Source organism: Otolemur garnettii, unplaced genomic scaffold, assembly GCF_000181295.1.
Source record: "Otolemur garnettii isolate 467f Iridium unplaced genomic scaffold, OtoGar3 scaffold00022, whole genome shotgun sequence".
Lineage (NCBI taxonomy): Eukaryota > Metazoa > Chordata > Mammalia > Primates > Galagidae > Otolemur > Otolemur garnettii.
Genome location: NW_003852417.1, coordinates 8,499,064 through 8,507,326, shown reverse-complemented (window position 1 = coordinate 8,507,326; position 8,263 = coordinate 8,499,064). Strand labels below are relative to the sequence as shown.

The following is an 8,263-nucleotide window of genomic DNA, read 5'->3' as shown; positions in this document are numbered from 1 at the left end:
GGCTTGGGCAGCATCAAGTCCTCCATGGGGTCACATGTTGGATCTGAGAGGAAAGGGACCCTGACAGTTCTCCTGATGTCTCCTTCCTGCACTCAGAGACCTGGGTTTGTCTCCTTGTGCTCCCTACACACAGAGTCCCCAACCAGTGAAGCTATGGGCACACTACTTGGCACCTATAGGGATTTCCTAAATCCCTGAGATGTTTCACGATGTTCTGGCTGATTGACTGGGAAAGGAAGCAGCCCAAGCCCTCTGCAAGAGCCCCCCTCCCCTCCACAGGAGCTCTGACTCACAACCTGTTTGGCACTGCTCAGCCATCTCTGGTTTCCTGAATCTCCCTCTCTCTAATGCAAAAAGCCTCCATGGCAGATGTTTTCAAACAATGATCATGACAGTGATGCTGTAATCCACTACTTTCTCCTGCATCACAGAATTTTGTAAAGTGTTTTTGCAGACTTACCTTTTAGGGCAATTAACATTTTTTTGGACTAAGCCTTTGTGATTCCATCAGATAACTGCAGGCCCCAGGTCTGGGAATCTGTTAACAGGATGGGCAGGAAGGGACGGAGAGAGCAGGGCTGGGTTCAGAATCCAGAGTGATTTGGGAGAGGGGCTGGGGCTTGGGATAGTCTGGCTTGGAGCATGGATACTAATGTGAAGGTGCGTGTGCGTCCTTTTTTCTTCTTTTTCTTGGAGGGGAATAACGGGTATGGAGGAATTCGGTGTGTGGAAACAGTAAGGGGCTGCCGGGGCTTCCTCTGGCAGGGCACGGCTAAGTGGCCAAGAGTGAGAAGGGCCAGGATTGCCATGCTGGGAGGGTCCGCGCCAGCTCCTGGGCACGGAGGGCAGAGCAGCCTAGGAGAGGGGGTGGCCTGGACGAGTGTGAGGACGCGCGAGTGACAGCGGGGGTGGGGTCCCCTGGGGCCGGGGCGGGGCGGCGCGCGGCCGGCTGGGGGCGGGGCGGGGCGGGGCTCCGGGGCCGTCTCGCAAGCTGCGGCGGCCGCGGGAGAGGCGTCCACGGCGGCGGCGCGGCGGAGCGGACGGCCGAGCAGGGCGGCGGCGACTCGGTGAGCTCCGCGCGGACCCGGCCGGGGTCGTGGCGGGAGCGCGGGCTGGGGTCTGCGGGGCGGGGGCGGGGCGGGGCGGGGCGGGCGCCACGCTCCGGGCCATCCTTCCGGGCTTCTGATGACCCTACAGCCTTCAGGCGAGGGAGGGAGTGCAGAGCGTCTGATCCTTGAGCCCTTCTGCGCTTGCTGGCCAGAGGTCCATCTTTGTGCCCCATTGCCCCCTCTCTCCAAGGACAGCCTACTGATCACGTTCTGTTCCCAGATCATCTTCACTCCCTCAACCGATCACCCCTGCCCCCAACTATCCTTACATCCAAAGACATTCTTGCACCTCGACCATCTGCTGCCCTTCCCACCACCAGAGGCCCCGGCTTCCCACCCCTCTTTAAAGCCCCAGAGGCAGGGTGACTCCCCCCCAGCCCTGCACACCTGGACCCTTCTGCTGCCACCTGCCACAGAGGTTCCCCGCCAGCCAGCAAGCTGTGGTGCCTGGGACCCAGCCCTCCTTGTAGTCACCCTCTCTCCTTCTCCAGAACCCAGAACCCCAGGCTGGTGGAAGGGACTTTCCAATACTGAGCTTTGGGAACAATTTGACCCACTTCCCAAAAGGCTGATCCCAAGCCAGCCACGCTTTTTGGTGGAGACACCTGTCTTGTCTGCCACTTGAAGGGCCAAGAATGTTTCTGTCAAAATGGGGCAGGCGATCCCTAGGTCCTTCTCAATGCTGCCCCGACTTGCTGGCCAATGTCCCCAGAGACCAGGCCATGGAGCTTTGTCATTTAAGGCCTCCAAAGCTATTTCTCCACCCACTCCCCATCCCTAGAATCCTCCCAGTCTCTGTGTTGGGTGTAAAAGAACTGATGGGGCCACCTCGTGGGCCCCTGGGGCTGGTTTCATTTCCTGCACCCTGTTCACCTGCCTGACTTTTAGGCAGAGAACCCAGGTCAGGGACAGGGGGCTTGGTCCCCCCACAGCTCTATAGCCTCCTTCCTTTCCCTGTTAGAAACTTTCCCTTTTGCTACCAGCCAGTCTCTCCTCTGGTTGGAGCCTGGACCATCTGCAGGGCATCAAGTCCCCAGGGCACAGAAAGCTGGGCTGGGACTTGGGCTGGAACTTGTGCTGGGACAGTATGAGGAGCATTACGGGTAGCCAGGTCTGGGCTCCGGGGCCAGGGGTCTTAAGGTGGGTTGTCATGGCTTTCACTGAGCTCCAAATGGGGTTCGAGGGCTTGGCTTGCAGTGAAGACAGGAGGCATAGCAGGGGCTGTTTTTCCTGCATGTTTCTGACTGTCTTGTGTTGCTATGGTGACAGTTTTGCCTGTCTTCCTCCTTCTGACTCTTCTGGGAGCTGGTTTTTATTGGTCTGTTGTCCTGTCTTTTATGGCTCTAATTTCTCCTTTCTACTTGCTCTGAAATAAACAGTCATAAACATGGCTCTGGGCCCAGGCTGGGGGCTGGCAGGACTTCACCTCCTGCTGGCCATGAGCTCCTGTGAGGAGAGAGTAGGAAAGACCCGCCACACACTCCCTCTGCCTCTCAGCTCTGGGAAGGGGCACGTAGTAGGTGAATCCTGCCTCAGAGCTACTAATAAATGCCAAATGTGATGAGGACCTCACTGATATTATTGCCTTTTCATCTGCACAGTATCCGTGTGGGGCAGGGTCTGTCTTCATTTTGCAGATGAGGAAACTGAGCCCAGAGCAAGTGAGCTTTTTCTCTAAAGTCACACTGATTTCAGCACATAGTCAGCCCTCAGTGCTTATTAAATGAATGAATGGAAAACTAATGGAGCTGCTTGGCTCCCTGATCCTGTCCCAAAGGGACCACAGAGCCTGCCTTAGTTCAGCTCCCTAAACCCACACTTCAGGGGTCTCCTCAAAGGGAGTCCCCCTTGCCCTGCCCCTGGGCGCACCAGTGGACTCCTGTGGAGGTGAGCTGCCAGGGAACTGCATGTCGGTCCTGGGTGCACCCTTAACCTTTGACAGAACTGCTGGGGACCCAAGTTGAGAGCACAGCAAAGCCACTTGTGACTTCCTGTTTTTACTCAGTACCAAGAAGAGTTCAGTTTGCCTTTACTCCCAGGGCCTAATGCTACTGGATAAGTCAGGGATGCTGAGGCTAGCTGGCCTTGGACAAGGTATTCAGAGCTCACTAGGGCCATAGGGTCACCCACTGTCAGCTGTCAGTGACACTCTCCAGTGGAGCTGTCTCCTGTCATCCCTGCTGTCATTGCCTGCACCGCACTCTCTTCCACCCCTCTTTGTCTCCCATATAAGTTGCTATGCTTAAAAAAAATTCTGGTGACGTGAAAAGGACAGAGAGTCAGCAGCCTCCATGTCAAATACTGGCCCCGGAAAAGTGCCTTCACTCATATGGGCCTCAGTTTCTCAGTCTTTAAAACGAGGTCAACAGCATCTATCCTATTAGCCACGTTTACTTATTATTTTAGGATGTAATGGAATAGCCTCAGAGATTTCTGTGACTGCATTGAAAGGCCAAAGGACCCGTAATGTCCTAGCCCTGTTGGGATATCTCAGTGCTAAAGAGACCCCTGAACCCCTGCTCAGAGATTGAAAACTGATTTAGGAATAATCAAGCCATGAACTCCCAGGCTTGGAGACAGTCTCTAAAGTCATCTTTTCCAGCCTTGACAGTGCACCCATTAATTCATTCAAGCGCCTTATACTGAACATCTACTCCGCACCAAACGCAGTTTGGGGAAATGGGGATCGAAAAGGTGGAAAGGAACCCTGTTCCTGTTTAGGAAGAATGTAATCGGGTGGTGAAGACAAACATAGCAGGGGACACGTGTGAAATAGTCGTGGAGAGAGTGATACGAGGAAGGGGAGGCTGGTGTGGGGCCGAGAGTCACTTCGTGAGGCCACTATGAGGGTTGAATCCGGGGGCCTGTGATTTGCAGCTGAAATACAGCTGTCCTCTGCTGCCCATTTGGCAAGCCCCGGTCAGCCCTCCCAGCCGTGGAGAAGCTGCTGGAGCCGCCTCAGCAGCTCTTGTGAGCAGGGCAAAGAAGAGGAGGCGGGGAGCCAGTCCTGCCTTGCTCTCTGAGTTCGGACTTGTCCACTCAGAGTAGCTTCTGGTTCCTACTTCATCTTGATTAAAATCCTTTCTCAGGAGCTGCGTATATTACCTGACAACGTGCCATAGTGACTGGAAGGAAAGTGGGCTTAGGTGTCAGGTAGTTCAGACTCCGTTTCTGCTGTGTCCTAGCTGTGGCTGGAGGTATAGCTAACCTCACTGGGCCTCATTTCTTATACCTGCAAAATTGTAGTAATTATACTTGCCTTCTACGAATTAAATGCTTTTATGTACTTACAGGGTCTGGCATGGTGCCCGCCTCACAGTAGACTTGCTGTTATTTAGTTATATTGATTAGAAAAGACGTGTTGGTTACTGGGCCTCTGGGTCCTCTTAAACTGTGGTAGAGAGCGCTTTGGGTGGATTCTGGCCTTTTGAGATCCATTCATTATCTGGGAGGGTTAAAAATTGCCCGCACTGGGTGGCACCTATGGCTCAAAGGAGTAGGGTGTGGGCCCCATATGCTGGAGGTGTCGGGTTCAAACCCAGCCCTAGCCAAAATCTGCAAAAAAAAATTGCCTGCACTTAGGCTCCTAGCACTGCTACTTAATCTTGAGGTTATCTCTCACCAGATAAGCTATGTCCTAGGATACCACCACAGTGTGTAACTCACCAACACTTCTGTTTTCTCAAAGGGGAACAAATTTTAAACGGAAACAAACTCCCTGATTTTCAGAAACATATTCTATCTATGAGAATACTTGAAAGTGAATTCTTTGTGTTGTTGGTTTTTTTTTACTCTGGGTGTGCCTGATATCTTTTTCTGAAGTTACCATGAATACATACATCCACATAGACATTTTCCCCGTGTTATTACTACAATTCTGCCACATTTGTATTATTGTCCCCATTTTACAGTTAAGGAAACTGGAAAAGTAAAGTCATTTGTAAAATGCCTGGCAGCGACTAAGTGGCAGGATCAGAATTTAAAAGTAGGTTCTGGTTACTCTTTGTGCCATCGTACACTCTGTTGTCGTTTCCTTGGCTGGCATGCCGGTGACCTAAAATAATTGCGTTTGGAGAATGCAAGCAGATTTTAACAGGGTGGAACTGGTCAGTGTTGTAACTTAGACCCATAGCAAATATTTAGAAACTTTATTAGGCTTTTGCTCTCAGCACAGCCTCAACAGGGTTTCTTCAGTTGGCTGAGGCTTTTATTCTGTAAGTGATGAATCGGAGTTTGACACGTCCAAGTTAAGGAAAAATGTTTGATGATGCTGGAAGTAGCTTCCCTTGCCCAAGAATGGACTGCTGGTTTGTCACTGAAATAAATTGAACCTCTGATCAGACCAAGATTTTATTACTGAACTTATGAGTGGAAAGTGTGACAGGTGCCTCCCAGGGACGTGGATACACGAGAAATGACAAGGTCAGAACATACGGGTGGTGGCTCTTCAAATGCAAGGGTGACTTGGATTAAGTCTCTTGGTATAACTCATGTCTAGGAAGCTGAAGGTACTGAAAGGCAATTATAGAGTTGCTCACTAGCTTTTTTTTTGTAGTTTGGAAGCCTAATTTCCCTGTTAAGAAGCCTGTTGCCCCAATGACAGCCAGTACTGGAAATGGGCACGATGTTTCTCAGCAGAGTGTTTACGAGGTCTAACTTAGCACTGCAGACAGATGCGTTTCTATTTGCAATTATCTCAGGGCCTGAGTCTGGTGTCTGCTTATTTAATGACTTCACTTTCTAATAAAAATTCTGTATGGCATAGATAATTAGATTTTTAAAATGAAACTGGGGAAATGGAGTGCCCCACAGAGTTTAATTGCAGTTTTATGATGGATCAAGCATAAAAATTAGATCATTCATTCCTTTAACAAATGTGTACTGGGTGAGTTCTTGCCCCTGTTGAACTAAGATACAGGGACCAATATGGCGTTGTCCTTGCCCTCAGCTAGCTCTCCCTCTGTGGGGGAAGCAGGAGGAGACACAAGGCCCAGCGGAGCTCAACCATGTTCTACACAGTGCAGTGTGCAGAGCAGGAGGGGGACACCGTTGTTTCCACTGTCACTGCAATGCAGCCCATTTCCTGCCACGTGGATGTGGTCCGTGGAGCACCTGAATGACCTCCCTTGGAGAGGGAGCATGAAAAACACAGGTCCTGGAAAGCTGCCACCCTGGCTCAGCGCCCAGCCATGCCCCTCACTTCCTGGTGAGGCAGGAGAGTCTCTGGGCTTCAATTTCACTCTTGGTACAGTGGAAAGGTTGGATTTGATGACTTGAAAGGCCTTTTCACATTGAGGCCAATGATCCTAATGAAACCATGGGCTCTTATCCCCGAGTGACAAGTGTGAAGAAGCAACCCTTGGCAGCCTTGCTTAGCAGGTTGCCCAGAGCAGGCTGGGGTAGGGGAGAGCCAAGTGTGTTGTCAAAGAATCTTCTCAAAGAGCAGAGAAGCCTTACGTCCCTGCCCAGCAAGGGAGCCCCTTTCTGATTGACCATAATAAATGACCAAAGTCAAAGCTGAAGACAGTGGAGAGAGAGGGGACGCAGGAGCAGAGGGAGTGCCAGCTTACTCCCCTGTTCCAGAATCTTCACTAACAGGAACGTGGAAGGGGGTTGACTTCACAGATGCCTTGGATACTGCAGTGTGTCCTTCTGTTTCAAGTAAATGTCCTTTAAAAAAAACAAAATGAAACAAAACTTCATTTGGTCTGATGATTCCTAGGTTTCAAAATAGATTAAAACACACACAGTGATCATCAAGAGCCAGTGATTGGCGTACAACTGTGCCAATGTGCTTAAACCCTGTCCTTCCTTGTCCCGCCAGAGGCGTGTTCTTCCAGTAGCCATGCTGCAGCTAAGTCCCAGTCACTTTGTGTGGAGAGGCCCATGCTGTGGGCAGGGCAAGAACAGTGAAAGGGTCTGAGAAGGCCCGGGCTCTTATGCCCACGCTGCTCGCTCTCAGGGAGCCCAGGCTTTGGCCAGTTGTCTTCTCTCGCTGAGCTTGTGTTCCCCTTGATAAAATGTGGGCAGCGGTGTGCACTGAGGCATCCAGATATTGTCATCAGAATAGCAATAAGCATTTCATACCCACTTCTAACAATCTTCTGAAGAGCTTTTGAAATAGATATTATCTCCATCCTGTGGATGGGGAAACTCAAGTCCACAGGTGTTAAGGCATTTGCATAATATCATCCTTTTACCAAGGTGGCGTAGCGGGTGTCTGAAACCATGTTTGTGCACCTTCAAAGTCTGGTCTCTCTCTACCTCCTACACTGTAAATAAGAGCTGTGCCCATGTGAGGGGCATGGAATTACTAAGCTTATATCTTGGCTAGAATATTCATCTCCAGGAGGTTTAAATTCATGCTAGCCAGAGGGGCCTCCATACCTTGCAGTTGAATAAAATAAGATAAAATACAGCTTGTGTTTTAAGCGCTTCCCTGTGCCTTGCACCTCTGTTGGGCTGATGTCCTCCAGGTCCATCCTTCCTTTGTTCAGCTCGTTCTTTGGAGGATGCCACCCAGCAGCGAGGAGCTAAGCCTGCAGAGTGCACAGCATGTGGTCTTGCTGAGCTGTGGACCCCCCTGTGGAGGCAGGTGGTGGATAACTTACTCTTTCGGCCTTTGCCTGGGGACAGCCTGCAGTCATGAGAACACAGGAGAAGGATGTTCTCAGCTTACAGGATGACAGGCTCGCCCATGGTTGAACATCTCTGCTCTGACTCCTCTGTTCTGCAGAAACTGAGAGGGATTAGGTAGGTAGCTGGCTGGCTGGCTGGGTGGAAAGAGAAGGTAGGCGGAAGGAAGGAAGGAAGGAAGGAAGAGAGGGAGGAAGGAAAGCAGGAAGGGAGGGAGGGAGGGAGGGAGAGTGCGAGAGAGGGAGACCAAGACCAGCGGCCTTCCTGAGCCTGGGACAAGAACTCAGCTATCAGAACTCTTCTGAAACCCGGACAAGTGACAGGTGCTTCTGAAAGTTCTGGAGCACATGTTTGGAAGAAACAGACGTGGACTGGAATCTTGGCTCTTCCCTTGGACAAGTGCCATAAGCTTGCTAAGTTTTCCAGTTTTTAAACTGAAGTTCGTGGCGTTCGTGTCTCAGGGATATCGTGAGGGATATGCGAATTGAAGCTATATCTGTCTCCCTTTTTGCCTGAGC

The 8,263-nt window shown here is 51.1% G+C and overlaps 1 protein-coding gene across 2 annotated transcripts in view; it reads left to right on the top strand.

The window, feature by feature from the left end:
- Positions 1–1,019: 1,019 nt before the first annotated feature.
- Positions 1,020–8,263, top strand: part of FAM49A (family with sequence similarity 49 member A) — a 109,631-nt gene continuing 102,387 nt past the window's right edge. For both annotated transcript variants that reach the window (XM_023511848.1, XM_023511845.1), the window contains exon 1: positions 1,020–1,067. The gene's annotated coding sequence lies outside the window, so the exon portion shown is untranslated. The remainder of the gene's footprint in view (positions 1,068–8,263) is intronic.